The sequence below is a fragment of the Falco biarmicus genome, chromosome 13, assembly GCF_023638135.1.
Source record: "Falco biarmicus isolate bFalBia1 chromosome 13, bFalBia1.pri, whole genome shotgun sequence".
NCBI lineage: Eukaryota > Metazoa > Chordata > Aves > Falconiformes > Falconidae > Falco > Falco biarmicus.
In genome coordinates, this window is record NC_079300.1 from 12,706,444 (window position 1) to 12,732,445 (window position 26,002).

Sequence of the window (26,002 nt, forward strand, 5' to 3'; positions counted from 1 at the left end):
GATTTCCTGCCTTTGGCAGAGGAGTATGTCTTTCCTTCTTTTTGCTCCTGCAAAGTCCTGGGTGCCCACTGGGATTGTCTGTTGTTTACAGAAGAAGCAATGGCAAAAAAGGTTTTGTTTTTTTTAGAATGTAATATCGTAATTGTACTGGGGATATGGAAATCCCTGTCTGCTGCTGAAATTGCTGCAATAAACTTGAACTTAGAGATCTGGACTTCAGGAAAAATTCCCAGCGATTTGCATCTCTAAAGCATGGTCCCACACTCTTGTTTATAACCTGTGTGTGTTAGAAAGGATGTATTTCTCTGTGGACAAGGCTATGTAATCGTCCCAGCCCCAGGTACACGCACTGAAGGCCAGGTTGCCTTTTCTTTCCTGTTCAGGTACGACTTGAGTGCTGCTAACCTGAGAAACAACCCTTTGGGGCTGTAGCTGCAATAGTCCTGAGTTTTTAAGTTAGCACCCTGCTTCCTTCCGATGCAATTAAGAAAATTCTTGCCTGTGCATCCATACATGTGAATGCATCTCTGCACTTGCTGGGTTGGTCTAGTTCAGCTTGCTTTTTATCCTGTGTCTCAGGAGCATGATTTCTGAGCCTGACACTCTGTGGTGTGTGCACTAGCCTTTTTCCTAGATGGATTGATTGGATTTCCAGTAAAGACAAACAAAGTTGGAAGTCTAACGGTGCTGAGCACGCAGCACTGCACTCCCCAGCCCAGCCTGCTGTGCTTAGCTCCTTATACGGCCAAAAAAAGGAAGAGGAAAAGAGGGCGCAGCATGAATACCAGACATACGATGCATTCCTCCCAGCTGCAAGCTCGGAATTTGCTTTTACACAGAAAGTGGACCCTCTGCGCATCCATTAATTAAGGCTCTGTACTGCTTAGCAGGGAGAGGGAACACTTAATTGTCTTGTATAAAGGAATTTCTTTTATTTTCTTGCTTTGGTGGGGGGACAGGAGGGAAAGGAGCTGAGATGAGGAAGGGGAGAGATCTCGTTGTCCTGAAATGCGCTATGACTTGGCAAGCTGCAAGCAGGTAGACAGCAATTACATCTACTTTCTTGTCCGAAAAATCAATCTGATTCATCATTAGCCTCTGCCTTTAAATTATATTTTCCTTGAATAGCATCTTCCAGTTAGTGGGAGGTGGAGGGAATCGATCCTGGTGCTTCATTCATAATCTGGCCTCAGCCTTCCCTCTGCGTGCAGCCTTCGTTGCTTGAATAACTATGGGCATGAATGGCTGGCTGCGCTCAGGGCTGCTCTAATCCAAGCTCGTACTGTAGGTACAAAGCACAGGCCCTGTGTTTATTAGGTATGGGCCTTGATATCACCAAGTGGGCTTGGGTTTCTGAAGCACTGATTTGTTAACTGGGGTGTAGCATGTTATCAAGAGTTTGGATGAGGAAGGTCAGGCCAGTCCAGTCCATCACCTCTCGTGGTTTGCCACTGGCTCACGGTGTGCAAAGGTGCCTTCTTCAACGACATGGGAGCTGAGCCACCATGGCAGGTGTTGTGGGTTCCTAGACTGCTTGAAAGCCAAATTGTGGACTGGAAGCCACAGTGGAGTGAATCACAGTGCTGCCTGCGCACGGGTGGCCAGCCTGCCTGCCAGCACCTGGGGCTGTGCTCAGGGATGCCTCCAGCCAGCCTTGTTTGCGCGTGCTTCTGAAGGGAGAGCCGTTCCCAGATCACAGATGTGACCGGTGCTTCCTGCTGCATCTTTCTGTGGATGCTCTCAGTGTTTCGTGAGGCCAGAGAGGTGGGAGAGCTGGGCAATTGTCATTCAGCCAAAAGGCTTTTTTAGTAGGGGGAAAAAACAGCTTAACAACTTTGAGTCATGTTTTATTGCCTTGGGATCAGAGTGCCTGGAAAGCAGTTCTCTTGTCTCTTCACAGGCCTTGTGGAGGTGATGATGCTACTTAATTTCACAAGCTCCTTTCATCTAGCTCCTGCACCATGCTTTCGCGTCTCGAGGATGGGCTGTGACAGCACTTGACTAAGGCAATCTGTGTAGCTGTGTGAGGATCCCATCTGTTTCTTTACTTGACAGCTGAGTTGTTCTGTGCTACTTGCCTTCTTGCTTTCCTGTAAAACCAAGCGCATTATTAGGACCCAAAATAGTAGCTCCTCTGGGCCATGTTGTAATAGGAGGGTGTTTCATGATGACAGGTTCCAGCATTGCATGAAGGCAAAGCCCTTTTACACATGCAAGGAAATAGCAACAATCTGCTTGCAGGTCATGCGTGGCGCAGCTCTTTGAACTTCTACATTATCAAGTGCGTGCTGTCTCTGTTCTTAGCGATTGTACTTTGCAACAAGCATTGTAAATTATCCAGCGAGGATAATAGAGGAGTTTGATGGTAGAAGAAAGGGAAATGAATGGCAAATCTATGCTAATGAAAACATCTGTTGAGTATTCTTGTTACTTTTTCCTCATCTATCCCCACATGCATCCGGAGGTTGTTTAAAGCCAGGTGGAGTAGACTTTATTTTTGTCCTCTGAGTGGACCTTAGGCTTTTGTGAATAGATAGCTATGGCTGCTTGGCAAAACATTTTGGGTAGAACTGGCAGGTGGGTTTTTTTGGCAACACTTCACATAGGTCTATTCTTGAGGGCTTTACAATAAATGGGACTTAACAATGTCCCGTACATGTTAGCCAGAGCTCCCTGAGAAGCTGGGCAGTTGGCTTGGCAGTTGGATTTGGGGTGCCTCGATGTTTTGACTATCTGAGCTCTTTATGATGGTATTGATATGGAAAATGGCTACCAGTTGAAAATAGGAGACTGGCAAGCTGGGCGGATTGGGCATGCTCATAGCATTCCGTTAGAGGTGAGCACAGTGAGTGCTTAGGGTGCTGGACTTGCAGATGGGTTCCTCTGTGCATCTGCCTCCCTTCTGAAGGTGGGGAGATCCAACTGCACCAGCCACCCCAGCTCCACAGCTGGTGCTGGATGAAACACAAAGCCCTAGCTGTGGGTTGGGCATTGTGGCTGCTCATGATGGGAAACCACTGAGCCTGGTGGGAGAAACGGGTGTCAGGACTCTGCTTGTGTCCCCCCAGTGAGTATATTGCTTGCAGAGGGTTTTTGGATGCTGCAGATACCTGACCTGTGTGCATGGTTAAGGACCATCATGAGTTTTGTGGGTGCTGAAAGGTCACAGCCTCTGTGTCTTGCTTCCATTTCTTCTAGGTTTCAATGGGAGTAAATCTCCTCCAGTTGCTTTTCTAATGCAACAAAATGCTGGAACTAGTGGGAAAGGAGAAAGAGACAGGTGATTGGTAAATATTTCTGTAAATGTTGTGGGGTTTTGTTTCCAGAAAGTTACTTTCTTGCTGGGGGTAAAAAGAAAGGTAATTCAATAAACACAAAGCAGGCAGCGTGTTTGCATGCTCTAAGTGCAGGGAAATGCTGTGCCTCTGTTGCTTTCTTTTTTTCTTTTTTTTTTTTTTCCTGGTACTGCCTTAAGGTGTCTTACCAGAAGTAGGGGCTGTCATTATTAAGAGAATCCTGTAAAACAGCTGTAATAATTGCACAATGTTCTCTATTGCTATCAGTTTTATAATTGTTCATAGATTTTTTTTTAAAAAGCCATGAGGGACTGTCTTTGCGCACATCATTGATTTTGCTAATAAAATCTTATATTTTAATGGTACATTTCATTGGAAAACCATCAACTGGTCCATAAAATTAAGACGTAGGGTTTTGTGCGATGGGAATGTTTCCTGTTGTCTTGATGGGGAGATTGATCTAGATGGATTTATTTGATTGCTTAACAGCTATTGGGGAAGGGTACAGAAGCGGATGCCTCATCTCTGCTCCAGCCTCTCTGACTGGGGGTTGGAGTTTGCCATCCAGCTCTTACCCTTCGTTTTAACCCAGTGAGGTGCTGTAATGGCCTCGTGTCCGTCCTCTGGGTCTGTCCGTGATGCAGAAGGATGCTGCATGGCTGGTGCTGAGCTTGGTGTGACTATAGCAACATAACTAGCTGTGTGGCTCCAGCCCCGCCTCGTGCAGGAGGCTATGGCGCAGCGGGTCCTTGCGCATGTGGAGCACAGTCATACCTTGCCTGATTCCCTTATTTCATGGGGCATCAGCTCCCCCCTGCCCCTTGATTTTGTATTCTTCCAACCCACAAGAACCTTGATGGAGCTCCTGGCTGGTGGCTTCAGATCTTTGCCAAACTGTGCCTCTGCTTCCTTAAATGCCTCTCCCAAGGTCCCAGTTCCTCCGGGCTCCTGAGGACCGCAGGGATTAACATGCCCAACGTAGAGGGGTGGTGAGGCTCCCAAGGCTGCCATTGCTCCCAGCCCTTGCTCAGGGGGCTGTGAAGACTGGGGGAGCTGCTCTGGGCTGCTGATGGAGGGTGTGCTGGAGGAGAACATCGCATCCTGTGCCCCCATGTCTCTGCTTGCTGCAGGGAGTGGGGGCGATGCCTAAAACTGCTTTGAAATAATTCCAGTGCAAGGTATAGGGCGAGGGCAGCTGCCTGACCACAACCACCGTCTTGTCCCCAGTGGTCCCTCCATGTGGGGTTCCTATTCCACTGCTGTGACCACAGGTCAGCTGCTCAGGTGGAGAATGTTGTTTCTGTTCAGGCTGGTCAACGACCACGGATGGGTTAAACTGCCTCCATCCAGTATCAAAACTGCCTCCATCCAGTATCAGCTAGGACATGCTTCAAAGCCCTGGGCTGAGCTTTCTCTGGCCCTTGCTAGCTGAGCTCTGCAGCAGTCCTGGATCAGCAGAACATTGTGTTAGTTCCCACTGCAAGCCCAGAGCGAGGTGAATCTGGGCGCTGCTCTGGTTTGTTTTGCCAAATACCACCCTTGCCATTAAGTATCTTTCCCCTGTAAGGCAGCCGTCAGCCTTGAACTGGCAGTCAGAAAGCTGCTGCTGAGCCGAAATTCTAGTCCTGTGTTTTGCAGTAATTAGCAGGTTTGAGCACGTCCTTAGTTCAGCAAAAAAACCTGGGAGATACAAGCCTGTATTTCATTGTATGTATTTTTTAGAGTGCGTGTGTGTGTTGTATTTCAGGGAATGTTTAGCTTTCAGGTTTGTAGAGCTGAATCCGATTTACTTTTACAGGAGACAGCCCAGTTGTCCGTAGCAACCTGAAATTGATTTCCCCCCCCCTGCCTGCCGAAAGCTGTTCCCTCCTGAATCATCCCTTTAATTTAATACAGCAAACAGGATGTCCCTGCATGCAGAAAGTTTGGTTTTTTTTTTAAAAACAAGTAACCTAGGCGAGAAAAATTTCTTATTTGAGCAACAGCCTGGACTGTCTATATTGCTGCTTGGCATTAGTGCTTTCCATGCCGTTTCCCTGTGCTTTGTTTCAGGCACTAGAGGCCATTATCAGTATCAGTTAATCACCGCTGCTGCCGCAGGGAGACCTTCCCCCTCGCGCTCCAGCCACCTCAGCCGCCTTCTGTTCTCGGAAGCAGGTCTCTCTTCGGCATGAAACTCTTCAGGCTGCCCTGTTCTCCCCAGCCTCTGCTGTGTGGGCTGGCCTGGTGTGTGTGGTCATGCTGGAAAATATATTCTTTGTGGTCTGCATAGCATTAGTCCTGTGCTTGTGGCTCTGGTGATGGCATGCATTGAGGAGCAGGGTGAGTGCTGCTTGCAATGGTGATGTGCTGCATGGCTGTTCATCCCAACTTGAGGAGCAGTGTTCAAGGCAATGATGTGGTTGTTAAGCATCTTCTCCACCTTTTGCTAATTAGGGTGCTTAGGGCCAGAAGCTGCTGGTGGCTGTGCTGCAGAGACCCAGCATGGGTGAGGTGGCTGACTTTGCCATAGCGCTGTTGGTGCATATAGCCTGGGGCATGTGCAAGCCTGGGGATAAGTACATGCTCCTTGTTGACCTTGCTGAATATTTTAAACTCAAAAAGCATTATAATACTGCTGCTTACAGTCTTCTGTGACTTGTACCAGTTTGGCTCTGGTTTCCCATGCTAGGTCTATGCTTCTGTCAAAACCTCTTTTTGCAGGTCTTTCCAGCTAAAGATGCTTCGGAGTGGGATGGTTGGAAGGCGTTTGGGAAGAATGGGAAGAACTGCAGTACTCTTTTGCTCCTGTTTATAAAAGAAGTCTGTGTCCTTGCCATCTCAGTGGTGCCCAAGGACTCCAAGGAAGTGACTTGCCTTGTCAGAGGAGTGCCAGAGATGAGGGATTTAGGGCATTTATGGGTTTGCTATCTGGAAGAGCATTTGACTACATTTTGGAAGAGCGACAGCTTGCATGTGGTCAACAGAGCCTGCACCCTTTTTCCACAGTTGCTTGCCCCTGGTTTTTGCACACCATTTTGCAAGACAGCATAGACTTTCTCCTGTGCTCTTAGTTCTTGCCCTGCTTGTTATGAAGCTGTTGGGGGAGGTGTTGCTGGGCTGGGGTAAGGTATGCTGTGGTAGCAGTTGTCCCACCAGAACTTGTCCCTGTTGACTGTTCCACATGAAGAGAAGCAAGCTGCTGCTTGCATCTACGCTTAGGCCATTAGCACAAATTGCACCAATCTGTGCTGTGAAATGTCTGCCTTTTCCTTGGCTTCCTTTTTTTCTGAAAAGGAAAAAAATAAAAGTATACGAAATCAATATGGCAGAGGCTTCAGTTGTGTGTTCACCTGCTGTCGTTTCTAGAGGAAACCATGTCACTCAGTATGCCTGGTGTATGGCACTTGTTGAGAAGATATTTATTTAATCTTTCTGTTTTTTCACATTAGTCAAAAAATTGGTCTATTTAATGTGCATCATCTGAACATTTCACTGAATAAGCTACCCAAAAAGGTTAATCTCCAATTATGTACTGCTTTTACTGTCGCATCCAACTGCTTCAAAGACAGTAATGAGTGTATCTCTACTGATGATTTTCAGATGCAGAGGTAGCAGAGGCATCTACTACTTTCAGGTGCCAAAACTGAGACTTACAAGGCCTGTTTTTTTCAGAACACTTCATGTTTTGCAGCTCTCTACATGGTTATAGTACAAGTTGCAATTAGAGACTGAACAGAGAATCGCAATCCGTGACTGCTAGTTCTTGTCTCTTCTGGATGTGGTCTTTCTGTGTCTTTAGTTAGCCAGAAAAGGCACAGCAATAAATACCTGGGAAAATTTTGATATATATGACTTCCCTCTTATCGTTCGGGTGGTTTATGGCAGAGGCATAAATGGGATCTAATCTTTCAAAGCGATGCTTAGCTGCCAGACCGCAAAGCATCCTTTCTGGTCTCCTTACCATTGCCTGCCTTCATGCTCTCCATCTTCTGAAAACTGAATGAAGGTGGGGAGGCCACCGTCCCACATGGTTGCAACCTCCTTTTCCCCATCTCCTGGCTTTCATACACCACTAGCAAGTAGAGTTGACATTGCTCCAGGTCTCAGTGAGCTTCCATGTGTCGTCGTTTGCATTCCTCCCTTCAGCAGGAGCACTGCCTGCCTGAGAGCTGGATTTAGAGTTACGTACGATCTGGCTGGGATACGCAGAAGTTCCTCGACTGTTGTCTGTAACTTTTGACAGCGGGATATTTGTAAATTTAAACGCTTCCTCCCAGAAGCATCAAAGGAACTAAGGCCACTTTTCAGCATGAACATGAAAGGCTTTCACGCACTAGTGCAGCAAGGATTGCCATGGAGAACAAAGCCTTTTGCTAATCGCTTCTAATGCCTTTCAAGTTTATGCCTCATTTTTTCCCCTTTTTCAGACAGCCTCCCAGAGTACTGAGACATCAGTGACTGACTCACCAAATAATTAACAGGAGGAGGACTCAATCTCTGAAACTTCTGAACACCTCTTTTAATTTTCTTAAACCAGTCAGTACCCTGGCCAGGTTCCAGTTTGTGTAATTACATTTGACCTAACTTAATCCCTTGGCAGTTTCAATTGCATGTGGTAGTCATTTTGGCTCCCTGTCCTGGGCTGCCATTCAATGCTACTCCATGGTTTTCAACAGCTGTCATAATTCAGCTGTAGAAACGGGTGCATTTTCTTGGTGGAAGCACTCCTCATATCTCTATCCCTTGCTAAACATCCTTATCTCACTGGTATTTTGGGAGGTAACATGTCTGATGCTGTAGATAATCTTGCTGAAGTCCTTGGAGCTACTTTCACCCTTAAAGATGAGCATGCATTTAAACTCTTACTAGTTGGCCATCATACATTGTGAGATTACTTTGAGTTCTTAATCTTCAGTAACAGGCATTTATTGCTCAGTCTCCTCAGCTACTGTGTGCTGCTGTAGGGACGTTATTGGTGCAGGTATTCCTCTTTAGCCTTGGAAACAGCAATTCTGTTACCAAATCTGTGCTAAATAGGAGCACGTCACCTTCCTGTGCTGACAGCAGTTGGGCTGGCTGTAAGCGTTGGCATTGGTAAGAGTGGAAATGATCAAGGAAAGCAAAAGCAGCTGAGAAGGGCTGCAAAGGAAAAAAACCAAAACAACCCAAGTGGAAACTTGGAGATTGACAAAGTGCAGTAGTGAAAGGTATAGTCAGATGGAGGTGCATGCAAGAGAGAAGACACTGAGTTGTTGCATTGGCACATCCTTAATTGCAACTGGCATCTTGTCTTCACAGCAGGTGGCAAATTGAGTGTTTCTTGGCTTCTGTCCTTGGAAAAGGCATCTTTGATACAAACCCACTTGATCCTTTGGGGCTAGCAGCAGCCCCTGCTAAGGGAAGACAGGAATTTAGACAAGATGGGGTGCAAAAGGTGATCCACTTGTGAAAGATGCTCTTGTGCCAAATTATCTGCTACCGTCTAGCTCTGTTTTTCTGAGTGCCTCCAGAAGTAGGATGGCAAATGTATTATTGCTGCTCTCCCTTGTTGCTTCTTCCTGCTCATGAAATTTAGGATGGTTTTGTTATTCAGAGCTCTTCCCTGTGTTTCCAAACACTGCTCATGCAAATTTTTACTTTGTTCTTTCCTCATTGTCACCAAACCCTTGGGTTCAGGAGAAAGATTTCTTTTTGCTAGATAGAATGTCCTGAAGATCAGGAGGTAAGGACTATGTTGTGAACACAAAAGTTACTCAACCTTTCACCAGACCTGACTACTTTTCCTCTGGGTCTATCCCATAATTATACACACTCAGATCTCAGAGTAGACTGGAAGTCTTGCCTCTGATGGTTTCAGTGACTCTGTAAATAAAGTCACGGGTGGCAACATTAAGATCTGTCCTCTGTCACAGTGAGTAAAGCTTTGGAGTCGGAGCCATCTGATTTTGATGTGTGCTGGGTATTGCTTATAACTTGGCAGAACTTTCTGCAAAGTCAGTGAGCACTTTGTTTTCTAGAACACAGATTTATCAAACCCCTACGGTGGTTGTCAGAGAAAATGTGGCCAAGTTTGAGTAATGGTGCAGGATGTATCTACAGTCATCGATGTTGCTTTTGAAGATCTGTTTGAATGTTAAATAATGGAGTGGAAGAAAGTGCACGTCAGAGTTGTTGGGTTTTCCTCACTACTGGATCCTCTGCCTACCATCCTAAAGGCAAATCTTTTCTTTTTCTTGTTTCAGAGTACTTTATAACTGGGTGTGCCTGAATGCATCAGCCTTTGGATTTGAGCGTCTTCTCTTGAAACAGCCTTGTGATATCCTAGGTGCCTGTTCTCTCGGGGTAAGAAAAGAAATTCACGTGCAGAGACACAAGATTAAGAATGTGCTTTGAGCAGAAGCAGAATGGCAAAGAGGGCAAGCCACACTGGTGCCTCAGCTTGTAAATTTTTGGAAATAGTGAACTTGTCATGAAGAGAGGGAATAAACTGTAAATCTGCCGACTGTAAATAGGACAAATTATGAGCTTAAGTTGCAGCAAGAGAAATTTAGATGAGACATTAGTAAATGATCTCCTGCACTAATAGCTGAGCGATGGAGCAGGTCGCCTGAGGAGCTTAGGCAGTTTCAGTCATTGGAAAGGTTTAAGAACAAGTTGGAAAAAGCTTTAGGAGACCTGCTTTTAGGAGAACCAGTCCTTCCATGTGGTGAAGAAATGGACTAGATGACTTTTGGAGAGTCCTCCTAACCTGTTGATGGTTGGAACAGGGAGTATGTGAAAATCTTAACAACCTTATTTAAAACTGGTAAGATAAAAGGCAAAGCTCAGTGTATCTGTGCAAAAGGAGCTGCTGGGTCTGATGATGAGCTGATACAACATCAATTAACTCTGGTGCTCTGTGTCTTTGCTACCGGAATGGTGATGTTCTTCTGGAGGGAAGTGTAAGCTTATGGAATGGGAGTTTAATCCTCTGTTGTTGGCATGTAATGTAAACTTGTGATAAAAACAGGAGGTTGTATCAATTCTGGTTCCTTTGTAGCAAGTTCCTGGGAGTTTAGGTCTCTTCTGTGATCCATGTAAGGGCTTTACTCTTACACACAGATAGGTAATCTCATCTGCTTTATTGTGGTGTGAGAGCACAATGCTACAGGTATACTGAGCAAAATACAAATATCATGTGAAACACAGCGAGAGGAACCAAATGATTACTTTTCCTCTCTCTTTCCAGGGGCTGATGAAACGGAGAGGAGTTTCATTTTTCTTTTCTTGTTCTTCTGTTCCTGTTCTCCATTATGTTTCTTTGTCCTGTCTTGACAGCAAACACAGCAGGCTGTGTTTAAAGATGCTGGCTCACCATCTGAGTCTCAAAATTATGTCCTGAAGATGGCTGCTCATTTAGTTCCCTTGCTTTTACCTTGTTCCCCTGGGAGCTGCAGTTGACAAACCTAGCCTGGGCTCGGGCAGCCTCTGAGCCATCATCATGAGGGGCTCAGGTGCTTCATCTTCCTTGGTCCGATTAAGGACAGTGAGATACCTGTCCTTTCTCATAGGACACCTGAAATTTGGTGGGAAATTCTTCAACCTCCTGTTGGACTTTGTTTGGGATTTATTTGGTTTCTCTAATATTTACCTTTCATCCTTAATGTCAGCAAATACTGATGTCTCCCCTGGAGTTATATGAGTGTCTTACTGTTTGTTATCACCTTCTGCTTAGCAGAGATAAGCTGGTGTGTCCCAGGGGTCTGGGAATGTGGAAGAAACTTTCAAATAGCTCTAAGAAATGCAGATGGTGTCAAGAGACAAATAAAGGGGGTGCCTTTCTGAAGTCACCTTTGTACATGTTTTTTGTGGTTTTCTTTTTTTTTTTTTTTCCTTTTTCCTCTTGAGCTTTTCAATTCCTGCAACTATCTGCTCAAATCTTGAAAGCAAAATGCGTTCATGGAAAGATACAATTTACTGTGTGCCCCCTGATCTTTTGATCTCAATCAATCAAATAAATTCAAGACCTTGCAGTTCACCTTGTTGCAAGGACAGTTAATAAGGTGAGGGGTTGTGCCAATGCAGTGATGGTTTTCCAGCCTTTTTATTGTTGTTGTTGTTGGTTTTTTTTATGATTCTGACCTTTTGGACTGGTCAGGGTAAGATTACTTGCAAAGAATACTCCATAAATGTGCCTGTCAGGACCGGGGTTAACATTCAAGTGTTGCTGCTTAGCAAGAGAAAACAATGTGTTAAAGTTCAATTTAGATTTCCCTGCAGGGTTGAAAATAATGACAAAACTCACTTAACATGGCAGAGATGAGTTCTGCCACCTTTATGGGGGCGATTGCCTTAGAGTCCTGCAGCACCCTGCAGCTGTGTGCCTGGTGAACTTGCTGGCTGCGCCTGAGGATTTGGTGTCTGGTACCTTGTGCTGGGATGACTTGGGGCAGGGAGCCCTGGGTGCATCTCCCAGCTCTGAGGTGTGATCTCAGTCAACTAGTAGTTCTCTTTGGTGTTGCAACTGAAAATTCCCCCCCCCCCCCCCATGCTGCACTCCTTGCTTGCACCTGCAAATGAGGTTTTGTAGAGCTGCTCTAACCTCTGTGTCCTGCAAAGCAGACCTGTTTCCATCATTACGCTCTGAGTGCAAGCCACCATGCATTGCAAGTGTTGCTTAAGAAAGTCCTAACACATCCCGGTGAGCAGTGCCCTGTGGGTTGCTCGTTGTGATCTTTAAGTACTTTGGGAATCTCAGATTTTGGTGGGCAGCTGGTTGGGTTTTCCCAATGTGACTGTTCATCAAAACAGTTCCTAGATGTCTCCCACCTAATGCTTGCCACCGAGGAGGCTTGCAGCGTCTAGTGGCAAGAATCTTGCTTGCCTGTCAGAGAGTATAATGCTGATTATCGATGTTTCTGCTGTTGTGTCAGCAGAATTGACTTCTGTGGGTGAGAGCAGCATGAGGAGTGAAGCTGGGAGCCAGCAGCTGCTATTTAAGCATTAACCTGCAGCACTGGAAAATCACACCTGTTCGTTGTATAGAAATGGTCTCTGTATAGAGCCTGGTCATGGATGTAAATATAGTTTGTCAGAAGCATGTGGCTCTTCAGAGGCTATTTTTTCCTCCTTTCATAGATGAGAAGGTGAAGGTGTTAAAGACAACTTACTTGCTTTACCCATAGGAAAGTGCATGGCAGTAGAGCGCCAAGGTTGCATCTGAGACCCATAGGTTTGGCAAAAAAAAACCACCCAAAAAGCTACATGTAGTGAAAGGCAGCTCATTCCCTGAAAAAATTATGCCATCAATTGAGAAAGCAGTCTGGGACTGGGTGGTGAAATAACAGTGCAAAATGCAATGTGACTTGTGGAAAGTCACGCGGCACCTCAGTGACAGATCCCCTGTGACAGCCCAGTGGCTCTGGGTCCAACTCTGCAATGCTGTAATTTGCAGCAAAACAGATGGGTCTGGTTCATTGTCAGCATTGTCTGAGAACTTTCAAAATAAAATAAATAAATTAGCATTTACTCCCATCTTAAAATCCAAAAGCCATTTCTCCAGTGCCTGTAAATGACTTAACCCTTTGCTGGATTTACCTGCCTTGCACATACAAGCAAAGATATGGGAAAACCAGGTGACTGAAGGTGGCAGAGAAGTGCCTTTGTTGTGTGCTGCTGCACCCTAACAAGCCCGGTGGCCCTGCTGTGAGCTGGGGAGAAGTGTCCCCGTCCCCATGGATAGCTGCCAACCTGGAAGGTACCAAGGGGAAAAGCCCTCCAATATGAGGGAGTTTTGCATGGCCCAGGCACCAACATTCTTTTTTCTTATTCTAAAAGGGACTGGCAATTAGCAGCAGGGGTAATAGCCACCTTGAATTAAATCATATGGAGGCATGAGAAATAGCAGGGTATATTTGGAAATATCTATTGCATATATATATTCCTCTTAAGAAACATGTTGGAGATGCCATATCCATAAATACTAATAAGGCTGTTTGATTCCAATTTTCAGGTAAGATTAACATTTTATTGAGTATTATATCTGTCACATTCAATGCTTTAGTGTACCATCCTCTCTGGCTTATTAGCATAATTGCAGTGCTTAAGCAACAATAAAAAATTCAACAGTAAAATAGCAGTTAGCACAGGCAATTTGTTATCAAAAGCTTTTACTTAAGGACAGCTTTTGAGCATGTTTATTATCAAGTTAGGGCTATACATTATTTTTTATTTAGAAAAACAAGAAGGAAATGTTGTAGGATTTTTTTTCTTTTTTAATGACTAAATCAGAAGGCCTGAAAACTGGTCACAGCCGCCTTCTGTTTCTTAAAATTACTCAGGAAAGTCACTTGGAGTGGGAAGACAAGATAATGAAACAAACTCAGGTCTGGAGCAGGGTTGTGATGGTAATGACTCAGTAGAACCATTTCAATAAATCTTGATGCCATCTTGAGTGCTCTTCTAAAATTCCCTTGTTGCACCCCAGGCTCTGAAGGCACCATCCTCCCCCTCCGTAACCGACGGCACTGTCATCAGAGCAGGTTAAGGGCCGGGGTGGCCCAGCCTGGTGCCCCAGCAGTGGCTGCAGCCCAGGAGATGACTCAGCTGTGTGCTGCAGGGACAGTGGGCCTGCAGATGGGGGGAGGGGCCAGATGGGACCCGTAGGAAGATGGGACTTTGGTGTTGGTGCTGGTTGTCTCTGAGGTTGGAGCGGAGGAGCGTGGCGTGGCTGTGTGACGGTGCTGCATGCTCCCCCTGTTTCTGTTTTCCCTTTGAGGACACTTAGGGGAGCAGTCCTCTTCCAGAAGAGCTGTAGCATAGATGTGTATGTATGCGTGTTTGTGCACATGCACCTGTTTGGGCACATACGTGCATGTTTGCATGTACACACAGAAGGTCCCCTTTTGCCAGCATGGCAAGATTTCATGTGTGTATTTTACTTTTCAGCAAAAGGTATTTTGAGGGCAGATTTTCTGTGTGCATTTAAAATACAAAGTTGTACCTCATAAAGGAAGAGGTAAATGAGTTTTAAACAACACAAGAAGTCCTCAGACTAAGAGGTCCATCAGGAAAAGCACAAGCGTTTGGAGAGAGGAACACTGTTGCTGTGATTGCTTGTGATCCCTTTGCTGGTGAAAGCTTTTTTTCAGACCCCTGCTCTGTTTGAGTTTGCTCCTCCAACACCCTACAGCTTCTGCTTGAGTTCTTCAGATTGTTATCCTCAGGTGTCCTTGTTGTTCCTCCCCTCCAGCATCCCTATTCTCCCCATCACTGGAACTTGGGGTCTCTCTCCTCTTATGTTTTCTTCGTCCTTCCGTGTTCTGGGAGACCTCCTCTGCCTGGTGCTGCTTTTTCAGAGGTCACTCTCCCATCTTCTTGACAGATGACTCCCAGTGGACCTGTCATTCCTTGCCATTTTGGTGGTACCCAATGCCCATGGTCAAGAGCTGCCACAGCCCTGGCAATGCCTTGGTCAGGCTTACAGTCTGGACAAGCCAGAGAGGTAAACCTGTTTTGATTTGGGTTTTTGCTCCCATTTTGACTGTCATCTAAGCTCACCCCGTGAGGAGAAGTGAAGGCAGCACTGCCCTGGGGCAGAAGCTTGTGTTCATAGTGAAACAGGATGTGCAAGCAGGTTGTAGGAATTGGGAAGGGAGTACATGGAAACAGGTGAAACTAAACTGGGCAGATAATAGAGAAGTGATGTGCTTGTGGGGTCCTCTTCACAAACACCCTCTTCTGCGAATATGTGAAATTTGAAAAGAGCTGGTTGTTTCAGATCCTTCTTTTTTGGGGGAGGGCAGTGGTGGGGTGTGTGGGTAAAAAAACCCCAGGGTGTTCTTCAGAGATAAATTGTGTGTTTCAGATTCTTGGGTAGTCACGAGTCTTGCATTGGTACACAGCTCACTCTCATGAAACTGCCTAGTACTGCACAGTGTTTAGACTTTCTGTCAACCAGAGAGCTTGGTGATGCTCCTGGGAAGAGGAATACACAAACCAACTGCAGAGCTAAAACTCCTGGGAGCTTTGCACTCAGTGGAAATTTGGCTGTGATTTAAATTGCAGTTGAAATACGGGCTCCCTGCCTCTGTCGTCACCTCACGGGGACTTGTTGCTGCTCTCCCAAGAACCAGCAGGTTCCTGCACAGTCCTGCAGGTCCCTGTGATCGCTCCTTCTGGCTCTGCTTGTCTTGCTTTAGTAGCATCCGATGTGTTCGCTACCTGAGCATCTCCTGCTTGCATCTAGCCTTGTAGCTAGCTAGCAGTGACAGTTCTCTGCTGCAGCCAGGGAAGCACCCTTCTAGAGCCTGTACACAGGCAGAGGGTTCTCACATCCACAGGAGGAGCTGGGGGACCAGGGAAGGTGCTTTCTTGGGTTGTTGATGTGTTTGAGGGTATTTCCAAGTGGCTCCTACCTATGATCTCTGACGTGGAGAACTATAGTCCTCCAACGGTTCAGGTAGAAAGGACTTGGCAGGTGTCTTCTGTTAGCCCCTGGCTCAAAGCCAGGGTTAGCTTCAAGCTTCGGTGAGGTTGCTCAGGGCTTGCCATGGCATTGGTGGTCTGGCCTGTTCTTGAGGGATGGTGATGGTGCATGCCTTGGTCAACAAGAAGGAACCTTATGGAGGGCTTTGGAGGCTGTATTCTGGTGTCAAGATAGTGGAGCAATCAGGTTTCTGGGATAGGGTCTGTATGAATGGTCAGCCGACAGCCAGGGCACTGCAGTGACACGGGTCCTACGTCTGATTCCCCTTGTGAAGCGGGGAACACCATGCCCAGCTCTGCAGGGCTGGTGCTGCTTGAGGCCGGCCGCCACCATAGCTGCTGGGGAAACCACATGGCTCTCCTTCATGATGGACAGGGAGGGATGATGGGAGAAGGTCGGTGGCTGGAGCCAGGGCCATGCATGGACACATCCTCCTTGAGGAGAAAAGTGCCCGCATGCTTCTTGCAGGGAAAAAAATGGGCTGAAAGAATTTAGCAGTGATAAATGTCATAAAAATACTTATGCTGGAATTTGTAAAGCCTGGAACATCTGTTCTCAACAGTGCTTTGATCATGTTGTGAGGCTTTTAAAATGATACTTCCATGAAATAAGTGAGATCCTTATGGCTGCAGGATTCCTTTCGGTGCCCTTTTTTTCATGGAGCAAAAAGGCAGATTTCACAGGGAACATTACATGACTTGAAACACATATTTTAATGGTTAGTATCAAGCAAACAATGTTTTATTAGGTGCTAGAAAAATGTTCCAGTTACATACCCCAGGAAGCAAAACACTCCCATTTACTTTTAAGCTTATGGGAGCTGTACTTTGAAAAAAAAAAAAATCAAGAAAAAATGAAGAATCCATTGCTTTTATATTACTGTATTCGAACCCAAAACAAACATGTTGAAATGAGCTTAAACATTTTAAAGTCGTTGTCAGAAAGGGCCTTTTTTGGGTTTTGTTTCCAGGCAGAGGTGCAGACAAACCAGGATCTGTGTGTTTTCTGAGGGACACACAGCAAACAATTGCAAGACACTGACAATTTACTTTCCTTGGTGTGCTGCTTTGGATTGAATAACTTTTTAGTCATCTGCTTTTCTCTGACGACTCATCCTTTCCCCTTTCCTCGTTGTTTTAGCAGGCTTCTGCCTGTTGCCTTCAAGCAGCTGCGTGTTTGTGGCTGAAATGTTGTGATGTTGGATGTCTCCAGTGTTTGAAGGAGCATGGAGAGCTCTGATTGCAGAGCTGGGTTCCTTGCAATGTGGTGCCTGGCAGGAGGATTTCTGCTCCTCTGCCTTCTTGCTACACGTAGGAAAAAAAAGTATCTCCTGGGCTATGTTTGCAGAAACCACCTGTAGGACGTGAGGAGCAGCAGAAAGGAGGGAGAAATTGAAGAGGAAATGCGGAACAAGGTGGAATTCTCCTTTGCTATGTTTGTGTGTTCATACTTGGGAAATCCTTTCCTGCTGCTGCAGCCAGCAAGTCCGGCAGCTCCCAGCAGGGTGCTGGGGCAAGGCTGCTCGCTCTCGCGTCCCCTTCCCTCTGCTGGATGGATGAATGGCCTGTGTGTGGCCCCGGGGCTCTCCCCAGCAAGCAGCAGCCTGGGGCAACTCATGGTTTCTTCCCTTGAAGGCTGCCCAAGCCGTGAAAGGAGGAAAAGTTATGGTCATAAATGACAGAGAAGGAATACAGCTGTGCTTTCTAGTAAGGTTCTGGGTGTCAGGGGTTAATTTATGAACACTAAATCGTTTAATTAATTTCTACAGCACCCAACAGGTGAACAGGCGGCTTATTACTGTGACATAGCCATTTATAGCAGTTTTCCTTTGCTAACACCTGTGACTCAATTCTGTTACATGCTTATGCTGTCTGTTAATTATTTACCAATGATTTACAAGTACAGAGTACAAATAAAATGCTTTTATGCTGAAGACTGCATTGCACACCTAAGATTCCTGGGATTTGTGCCACTGTGCTACCAGGTACATTCCCATCATCATCCTTGGTGCAACTTGCTTTAACAGGGAGTTCGACTAGGTGATCTTCGGAGGTCCGTTCCAACCCCGCCATTCTGTGATTCTGGGCTTCTGACAGAGGACTCCCCATCCATGCGTGAGCCAGAGGCAGCCTCCTGCCTGCCGCATTTTGTGTGCAGAGGGGCTGTGTTGTTAGTGAAGGGCTTGCTACGTACATGGCTGTGGTGTATGAGGGGTTCTGTGTCCTTCGGTTCCTTGCAGATTGGTTTGTCCTGTTTTGAGTGACTTCCTCCCCCCCTACAAAGGCTCATTCTTCTTCATAGTGATGGCAGAAGCAAACTGTTTAAAAGAAACCACTGTGATGTGCTTGATTATTTTTTTTTAAAGTGTAAAATAGTAAAAAAGTCAAGTAGCAGATAAGAGTTCTGACTCAGCTGGTAACTTATGATCCTATGCTATTTCTGTAACATTTTTAGCTTATGACCAAATTTTTCTAATATTAGGACATTGCCATAGAAAGCGTGTCAGAGTCTCAGGCTGTCAGAACATATCACTGTACAGAATATATACATTTCTGAGCAAGTGTGCAGGAGCAGTCCAGTAAATTCTTTGTTGTGGTTTTAAATTGCTGCAGTTTCTTTTTCTTTTTTCTTTCTTTCCCCCCCCCCCCCCCCCCCGTTGATTCACTTAGCAAACAGTGCTGTGCAGAACAACATCGCAGGTTTTTGTTTCTTACGGAGTCAGGCACAGAGCTCCAGTCCCCGGCTGTGGCTCTTGCAGGCTGGAGTTTCTTTACTGGTAGATTTGCAGCTGGTGTAAAGTGCTGTGGGTCAATTCAAGCTGTGCTATGTGGAATTTATGGACTTTGAGAATCTGGTCATACAGCTCATGGTTTTAGTTCTGGAAGAAGTTCTGGAGATGGTTGTCATGTTCTAAGGAGACAAGAATGTACGTGCAGAGTTTCTATAAGCTCAAGAAAAGCATGCGTGAAAAAATAAGCATATGTGTTGCAGTACAAGAGAAGGCGATTACTGAGGAAATCCCAAAGTTTACAAGTAGGATTTTTTTATAGGTTCAAATCTGCTGCGGTTTCAGAGTACCTAAGGACACTTAAAGTAATGAAACTCCAGACAGTCCAGCCCAAACATGCGTGACACACAGCAGCAAAGGAATCGTTGGGTTTAGCACTACCAGTCAGCTAGCTAATGCAACAGCTGCTCTGGGATTTTGCATTTAATTTTTCGTCTGGATAATAACGGGGAACACAGGGTTAACGATCTGTGTCCAGTTTCCCTCCAAAGGGCTTTATTTGTGCTTTGTGGCTGCTTTTCATGGTTCTTTGCAGCAGCCCCGAATGTCAACTGACCTGAAGAAATGCAACAATGGATGCTTAAAAAAATCCAAAAGAAAAGCTAGAAAGGATGTTGCTTTCTAGCTTTTCATGTGAACACCTTGTACTCAGACTCCCTTTGATTAAGTAACCAGCAAGACCTATTCACATGTACTCCAATTAAAATTTAATGAAGCAAGAGGATGTATTCATATATGCTGACTAATATGGGAGTAATAGATTCCAGTAATTCGGCTCTGCAAGCCCTTTGCTTCATGATCAAGGCTTGTTTTACCAGAAGGCTCCTCAGTGGCTGCATACCTCCTGCGGCATGGACAACCCTTGCGAGTCTGGGTTCCTGCAGTGACAGCAGCGTGGCTTGTACATGAAATAACGTGGAGCTTTTGCAGGGTAGAGCCTTATCAGTGAAGCTCGGTTTGGTCAGTTGCAAGAGGTGAGGCAGGGCTCCTGCCCTAATGTGCTCAATCAGAAGAGGTCAGGGAGTTGCTAGATGTGTGTGTTATATCTGCCCTTGTATCAGAACTCTCACCAAGCAGCAGCTGGATGAGTGGAGCAACATGTAGCATGAAAGGAAGCCCTGTTGGCCCTGATTTTTAAGCAGGAAAATCAGTGCTTAAGCGGAGCCTGTATGACAGCTAAGCTGGTGTCAGAAAATATCCAGGCTTTTAGTGCCTCTGCTGTGGGTTTACTGGGATGTTGCTTTGGTACTTGCACCCCCGAAGGGATAGAGCCCTGCTTTGCAGAGTATTTCACTTCTGAAACGTTGCTCCCACCAGTGGGGAATGCACAGACATCTGCATGGACAACAAAATGACCTGCAAGGAGTGGTGCAGAGACTTGCTTGCTTTCACACCGTGTCTTTCTCTTCCTGAGCATTTCTACCTCTCAGGCACTGCAGAGCTCCTGCATCACCTCACACCCAGGATGGGGGTTGGAGAAACGGTGTAAGAAGAGCTCATCTGCTCATTGCACAGCACCCTGTGGCTTCAGCTCTGTGCAAGGGTTGCTATCCTACCTCTGGAGTGGAACGTGGCAGTGGGGGGATGCTGCTGAGCTACGTTAAATGGCATTTTTTTGGATAAGCAATGAAAGATCCTGCTGTATCCACTCTTAGTAATGCGTTGGGCAACAGAACGGAAATGCCATGGTGGAATTTGCCTTTGCTACTGACCCTTGCATGTCATGTGGGAGCTCCTCATCACCAGACCTTTGTTTTGCCTTATCCAGAATACAAAGCAGTGCTTTATGGGCATGGCTGGCTGTTTTCCTTCTGGCTTGACTCAGTAGCAGAACTGCAGCAATCTTTCCCGAGGTACACTGCGTCTTCCAGTTATCATCTGCTCCAGTCCCCATCTCGTCCTGCAAAAGGCTCTTGCTTACTCTGTTGCAGTAGAGTGCTGAAGAAGCCATCAAAGGGAGATGCGACTCTGGAGCTAAGATCTTGTGCTTCATTTTTGGCCTGGAAAGCTGCTCTTGGAACAGTAATCATGGGATTTCTCTTGAAACCTTCTTTGTGTGCCTTTCTGAAGAAATAGCTGGAAGGAGAAGACCTGTCAGTTGAGCTCTAAAAGAGAAACCTATTGGCTCTGAATACACTGGGGACATTATTTAAGGTCAGTTGATCTGTGAGAAGGCACGACTTATCTAACGCAGCCTAAGGTTAGTTATGCAACAGACAGGCTGCTCTTTGTTGTGAAGAACAACTTCAGTGTGTGCCTGTGAAAATCAAAGGTCTTGCTGAGGGCGTGTTGTGTTCTGGCTGGAAGCTACTGGGTGTCCTCCTCTAGTGATTTTCCTGCTGTAGTATATTATCATCGCAGAAAGGTTTGCAGTGGAAAAGCCATTCAGCAGTTGCAGGCTGCAGAAGCTGAGCTGCCAGTAGAAGTGTACCGTGGTGGGTGGTGGTGCAGGACCACATGCCTATGGTATTGTTTCGGACCAGTCTTTACATCCTTCTCCTCTCCACCATACATCTCTCTGTGTCATAGGTGAGATTGCTGGATTGTCTAGATGCCTACACAGGGCAATATATTTAAGGTAGACACTGAAGAGGTGTGTTTCAGGCTTCTTAAGAGAGAGATGTAATGATTTGCCATTTATGTTGGTTTGAAATACCAGGTCTGTGGCACGCTGGCTGCATGGCACTGGCAGCTCCTTTCTTCCTCTGTCACCTCCTGTTAAAACGTGCTGCCTGGCCAAAGTGCCATTATCTCTCCAGAGAGACTCAGCAAATTGGAGGAGGACGATTTTTCTTTAAAACTAGGATTGGTCTCCTGTGCCTTGTGGGATGGGTGGGTAGGAGTGAGCAGCTCTGGACAGCCATTTTTTGGTTTGAGCCTTTGTGCACAGTGAAAAATGCTCTATTGCTTGTGCAAAGCTAAGCATAATATTCAGCAAGATTGCCGCACTGCTTGCAGACTGTCTTCTTTCTGTGCTTTTCATTTGTGTGGTGTGTGTTGGGAGGTTTAGTATTTGCAGAATGAGGATATTTTAATAAGCTTTGCAAAGATACTGGTCTTGCGTGGTTTGTTAGCTGTGTACACCTGGGCAGAACTAGAGGGTGATGAAAATAAGTATCTTGAGGTGGGGTTTTTTTGAGGACTTTATGCAAGAGATGAAAAAATTAAGCCTTAAAAGAAAAGACTCGAGGTGTATAGCATAAAATGTTGTTCCTGGAAGTTCAACTTTATATATAGATGGCTTGGTGAAATCCAAATTGCAGTAAAAAGGTGCTGACGACTGTCATATGGTGTGACAGTGGGGAGCCGGTTGGCTTGGCCGCAGTGATCCCTGGTCTGGGTGCCTCAGAGATGCAGATGCTGTGAGGTCAGGGCGAGTGTTCACATCTCCCGCGGTGCAGCTTGGGACCGAAAGGGTTTTTCCTACTTGCCTCTTGCTCTGGAAGTCTTTCGGCTGTCCAACTCCTGCGTTGCTCTGAGCTCCCTTTGAAGTATGTTCTGGGGTTACAGTTAGTAAGAGATTCCCTCTGCTTTACAAAACCAGGCTCCGCGTTCCCCCTTCTCAGCATCCAAAATGATGAGCAGTTTCTGTAAATCTAGGCCTATGGATTTCATGAGGACCCCTGACAGCCGGGGGTGATCATGTTCTTCCCAAGTGTTTCCTAAGCAGGAAGAAATCAATGCGTCAAGGAGACTGTGCTTGACATCTGTTAATTATACTGTCCCCCTTACGTCTAACGTACCAGAAAAGGGTCTGAAAGGGAATCCCTTTGCCCTGGCTAATTGATACGGAAACAAATTGTCACAAGTGAATATAAATTGGTTCCTAAAAAAAAAAAAAAAAAAAAGACGGAACATTTGTTTGGTAGTTGGAATTGGAAGGAACAGTTGGAAACCAAAATAAAACGTACAGTAGCATGAGATACTTGGCTGCAACAGACCCTGTAAATGGTCCCACCAGTCCCACAGTGCCCCATGCTAAATACTTGGGAATAAAACGCGTCCTGCTGTTAATGCTGCATCGAATGAAGGCGTTGTGGTACATGCCTGGGGCCATGGGCTGGGGAATGATAACTGTTTTCTTCCTGTATACCATAGATGAGATGATTGTGAAGCTTTAACATCCTGACTTCTGCAGCACACATTAAGCTGCATATGACATCAGTGTTAAGAGTTGTGGCACTTGTGGTTATGGCATTGGGATTCCTTATATTTACTTTCTAGGGAACTAAAATTCAAAGCAGCTTTTATGGCTGTCACGAGAATACTGTCAGTTTCAAAAGAGGTGGGTAAATGTGCATTGACCTTTAACTAATACGGCCATATCCTATTTTCTGTGTGTTTCCAATTAGGAGAAGTATGTTATGACTTTTTTTTTTTTTTTAATTGTTAAAATAGGAAAGTTATTTAACTGCAAGACTTCTGCTTTTTCCCAAAATAAAGATAGTGAGTTGTCGTCCAAGGGCAGAAGTTTACATACAATTACTGTTATAAGCTGGAAATCAAGATTTAATAATAGCACGCACCATCTGCCACCAGTGATGGAAGAACAAGACTGCACCCTGGACTGCTGTAAGCAGTTTTTATTTGCAACTTGCAGTGAGGCTTCAGAGCTTCGCACCCTTCTGTGGAAGAGAGAACAGGATTCTTGGTTGCTGCTGCTGATCCTCTTCCTGAGCTTTTGGGTTTTTTGCACTTTAAGCCCCACTTGCAACATTTTGTCATTGCTCAGTGTGGTGAGGTGTCCCTTCAGAATAAAATAGTGTTGACTGTGCCAGACTTGACTCGGCTCTGTCTGAAGCCAGCTGCAAGCTCCTGGTTGTCACCGATGAGAGCTGGATCCCCTCCTTGGGAAGACTGTGGCTAGTTTTTTCATGTGTTTTGATGGTGGTGGGAGGTGATGGGTGCATCTGGCTGAGGTAGAGGAGGGTCTCTCCCCAGGCTGCTGCTTAAAGGGCACGTGCCTCCTCATTTTTCTGGATTTGTGTTCCAAAATAATTTTATACTTTGTTCCTAGGACTTGGGATCCTTTTCATGAGCTGCGGTGGATCTTTTGCTTCCTTAGGAAAAACAAACTGTATTTTTCTACTTTTTAAAATGTACTTTGCTAAACAGGTATTTTTGTCAAATTGCAGTTTCCTCCAAAACATTTTTCTTTATGTAGAAAATGGGATTCCACCTCTCCTAGACCTTTGGTAACAGCTGTTCTGCTAGCTAAATGTCACTGAATTAAAAAGAAACAAAACTAAGAATATGATGTTTTTCATAAAGATTTTAGTTGACTATTTCAGTCCTGGGTAGAAGAAATCCTCCTCTCTTTGGAATATTGAGATATTCTGGGTATTACTACCCTGCTTTTTTACCTTGCAGAACATTGCAGTATAGCAGCTTTTCTGGAAAACCGTTACACATGTATAGAAGCGTGCTCACCTACATAAACATGCTTCACACTGGCTTTTGCCATGCTCCCCCCCCCCCCCCCCCCCCCCCCCCCCCCCGCCCCGAGAAGTGCTGGGACACCTCTGTAGGACCCGCAGTAATTGAACGTGCTGCTGGTTTTGGCAACTCAACTTTTGGAGCTGACGAAGTTGATGCAATGGGATAGTTTCAGGTCGGGGTGCGTAGGAAAAGGGAACCTGCGCCAGCTTTTTGAAGATTGCTTTGATTTGTTGCTGGGCATAGTGAGGACTCCTGGGGTATTATCTGAGGATTAAGTGCAACATTAAACATTGGAGGTGGCTTGTCAAAGAAAGGGCAGTTTATCAAAATATAATTTATAACCAACAGTTTACTACTGGCTACAGTAATTAATACAGAACATGACGGTGCCCATCATTAATGTGCTTTGTTGTCTCAGCCTGCATTACTGCTGCTGGCAAGGCCAGCTTCTGAGGCTAATGAAGGACAGGGAAGAAAGAAATTTGTGCTGTTGTTAGCTGATGGTAATATTTCTTCAGGTCACACGTTGTACCGTGCATTGCATGTGATCACAACTCTCAGCCAGACATATCTGTCCAGTAAAAGCTGGCTTTCCAAATTCTTGCTTAGAGAGGCAAGAATTATTGTTTGTGCCAAGGTCACTTGGAGCTGATGACAGACTCTGTTAATGTTGGGATGGGGGAGAGGATGTGCAAGCTGGTCGGGAGGATGGGGAGAAAACTTCCCATCTCATCTGCATTGCTCCAAATCCTGCTCAGGATATTGGTGAGGGAAGGCAGTTGGTGGCCAGTGGTGATGGTTAGTGAACTTGTCCGAGGGAGGAGGAAAACAGAAGAGGCTTTTCCAGTGTTTTCTAGTGGCCAAGTGCCCAGATGAAGGCAACAGCTGGTGCTGTGTTGCTGATGGGAATCTCTGTTGGCGGGGACCTTGTGGTTGGTTTGAGAGGGGTCCCAGTTCCTGATAGCCCATCTTTAGCTGCCTGAGAGCCATATGACTTCAGCAGAGGTTTTATTATCACCCTAGTTTCCAGAGAAATGTTTGGAGCCATTCCCAGCACTGGGTTAAGCTGCAGCAGCAGTGTGAGCTTCTTTCTGGTGTGGGATCAGCCAGCTGATGGCTCTCCTAAGGTGTGTAAGTAGTTCATTTTAAAATAAACAAAGCTGTTCCTGTAATCTGTTTGCTCTGTCAAGTCTGTCTTTGCCTATATTCCAAAGGAAGATCCCGCAATGTCATCAGACTTTGAGAAATGCCTGGACCTGGAGAGGCTTGGTCAGGTCTCCTGTGTGGAGAGAGCAGTGGGAAAACCAAATGCCATTGAAATTTGGCATCCTTGAGCTCCATGGCCACTGTGATCTACATTGATTTAGAAGAATGTTTTTGGTTTAGCACCCATCCTTAACTTAAACATTTGGTCAAACAGCACTTTCTGACCTATGGCTGCTCACAGAGCCACCACCGAACGGAGGTGCTTTTATAGCAGAGTGCATTGTCATGGTAGTTTTACTGAGCCCAAATGGTTGAGAAGGTTGTTTTAGAATTGTTGCCTTGTGTTAGTCCAGAATTAGCTACTGCCATGTCCTGATAGCATTTGGGCTATCTATCTACAGGGAATCCCAAGGGGCACAGCTAGAAGGTTTCAGCAGTTCTGCTCCAGCTAGAACCCAGGAAGCAATATTTTCATGGTCCTCCTTGTGCATCTCTTACAAACATGTCCTTTTTGGCATGTTTGATGATAAAATCAGATCAATTCACTTCATGTTAACATGAGAGGGTACATTTGCCGCTTCCATTCCCGTGGCCTTGATTATAATGGTTTTTTCTTGTGTGCCCTTAGTCACCCCTGTTGCTGGCTGTAAAGGGTGGAGGGGTGTGCCTTGTGGGGGATTATATGCACCCGTCATGTCCCTTTTTAGGGACCTTGACCTCCTTACTTATCCCATAAAAGAGCCTCTCAAACACTGGCTAATCCCACCAGGGTTTATGCAGATTGGCTGAAAGCCAAGTCCTCCCTGGGTGGGTGCAAGATGCATC

The 26,002-nt window shown here is 45.7% G+C and overlaps 1 protein-coding gene across 9 annotated transcripts in view; it reads left to right on the forward strand.

Moving 5' to 3' along the window:
• LPP (LIM domain containing preferred translocation partner in lipoma) overlaps positions 1-26,002 on the forward strand; it is a 356,533-nt gene that overhangs the window by 64,457 nt on the left and 266,074 nt on the right. For 6 of the 9 annotated variants that reach the window (XM_056358001.1, XM_056358000.1, XM_056357999.1 and 3 more), the window contains one exon: positions 9,521-9,620. The exons of the other annotated variants lie outside the window; for them this stretch is intronic. The gene's annotated coding sequence lies outside the window, so the exon portion shown is untranslated. The remainder of the gene's footprint in view (positions 1-9,520; positions 9,621-26,002) is intronic. 9 annotated transcript variants of the gene reach the window in all.